Source organism: Lipotes vexillifer, unplaced genomic scaffold (assembly GCF_000442215.2).
Source record: "Lipotes vexillifer unplaced genomic scaffold, Lipotes_vexillifer_v1.1 scaffold1621, whole genome shotgun sequence".
NCBI classification, from domain to species: Eukaryota; Metazoa; Chordata; class Mammalia; order Artiodactyla; family Lipotidae; genus Lipotes; species Lipotes vexillifer.
This window is the reverse complement of record NW_006795439.1, coordinates 134,648-137,165: the sequence shown is the minus strand read 5'-3', so window position 1 is coordinate 137,165 and position 2,518 is coordinate 134,648.

Below are 2,518 nucleotides of genomic sequence, written 5' to 3'. Positions count from 1 at the left end.
GCAGGAATCCATGTAGTTCCCTGGTACTTCCAGGAACCCCCTTCCTCTCTTTTCTCCTTCTCCTACTTACTGGCATGTAGGGGCAAGGGGCCCAGCCACTTTCTAGAGATGGAAGCCACATGTGGAGGAGGACAAAGGCGAACATCTCATCTGTCGCTTGGGGAACCTCATGGAACAGAGGTGTTACATTAAACATAATCAAACATTTACTTTATTTAAGCTTCTTCATTTTTAGGCCTCAGTTATAGCAACTTAACTTGTACCCTGATTACAAATATCAAACTACAGAGAATTGCCAACCTATTTTATAGCACTGTATTAGGAGAGGTACACATTGCTGAAGACTTTGGCATGTATGTTTCATCTAATTCAGTCTTACTCCTACATCTATTTATGTCCACTTTACTGTGCAAAATTTCAGCTGTTTCTCAGATATCTAGTTTTTTGTTTACACTTAAATCTGGCTGATATTTATTTTTAGCTCACCAGGTGTTAATATTTTATCTGATATTTTTCAAGTCACTTCAGTTATAGAAATGAGTTCTGAAGGCACCAAATATTACTCATTGCATTCAAGAGGCCAGAATGATTGCATTAAGTTAAATCTCTGCCTTTCTAGCTGATAGCCAATGATTCCCATTATGACAAAGCTGTGTTGACTATCCTCAAAAGAAATATCACAGTACACAGACTTCTGGTTTTATTGGCTAGTTTGATGGAAATAAAACTAATATGGTTTTTTCAATGAAACTAAGACTCTAAGGAATGTTCTATAAAATCTTCCCTCTGCAAAAGCATGATTAATTAGTGTGCTCTATTTAACCATCTCCCTTTTTATTTTATTTTATTTTACTAAGGGTGTTTTTCCTCCCCTGGCATATGGTTAGAAAAGTATTATATTTCATGCAGATTTGGACAGTATTTGCCACCTTTAAATTTTGAAGAGTTACAGCTCATACTCCTTTGCATTGGAAAACCCCACTAGCTGCTTATCTAGTGAGATTTAAGGGCACCAAAACTCTCACTGCCTTAAGATATCTCCTTCTTGTTGTAGTAATAAGCCAACTCTCATTATGAAAGTCTCACATTTTTGTTATAGAGTATTACCTTTGGAAATCCCTGTTCAAAATGTGATGTACCATTTTAAATGGATAGTATATAACATGTTCATGTGTTGACAAAGTTGGAATTTTTAGATTATCTAATGTCGTATAGCCAGATGGCATGAGGTTTTGGATCATAAGAGAAATACATTTTTATATTAGGGAGAAATAACAACATGGCTAAAAGAGCCTATAAAGGATGCTCTAGTGAGCATTGAGTCATTCAGGGAGAACTGAGACACATTGGATTGTGAGGACATCTTACTGGCTGAATTTGAATGGGGTCTAGGGAATATAGTAGTAATGTATTTCTGCATACAAGTGTTTCATTTATTTTGATGGCTGTATAACATATATATAGGAGAATAAAGGAAATAGACACTAAGCTATTCAGGGATGGTAGGGCATCAGATGCCAACTCAAATGGGTCAGGAGAAAAAATAAAAGCTCTCTGCAAATGGCATTATTTTGTTCTTTTTTATGGCCGAGTAATATTTCATTATATATATGTACCACATCTTCTTTATCCATTCTTCTGTTGATGGACATTTAGTTGCTTCCATGGATGGACCTAGAGATTTGCATACTGAGTGAAGTAAGTCAGACACAGAAAAACACATATCATATGATATTGCTTATATGTGGAATCTAAAAAAAGCGTACAAATGAACTTACTTACAAAAGAGCGGTAGGGCTTCCCTGGTGGCGCAGTGGTTGAGAGTCCGCCTGCAGATGCAGGGGACATGGGTTCGTGCCCCGGTCCAGGAAAATCCCACATGCTGCGGAGCGGCTAGGCCTGTGAGCCATGGCCGCTGAGCTTGTGAGTCTGGAGCCTGTGCTCCACAACGGGAGAGGCCACAACAGTGAGAGGCCTGCATACAAAAAAAAAAAAAAAAAAAAGAAAAAAAAAAAAAGAAAACAAGAGAGGTAGAGTCACGGAGGTAGAAAACATACTTAGGGCTACCAGGGGATAAAGGCAGGGAGGGATAAATTAGAAGATTGGGACTGACATATACACGCTACTATATATAAAATAGATAACAAATAAGAACCTGCTGTATAGCAAAGGGAACTTTATTCAGTACTCTGTAATGGCCTATATGGGAAAGAATGTAAAAAGAATAAAAAGAGTGAATATATGTATATGTATAATTGATTCACTTTGCTATACACCTGAAACTAACACAGCATTGTAAATCAACTATACTCCCATAAAAAATTTTTTAAAAAAGGAAGAAATGCAAAGAAAAAAAAGCTCTCTGTACTAGACTTACAACTATTCTGTACATTTGTGATTGGTTCAAAATAAGTTTTTGTTCAAAATAAATATTCAAAAATCAACATTGAAAGAAAATATGTTAAAGAAATGCTCAATCTCATCAGTGTTCTTTCAACTCACTTGTACTTCTCAAATA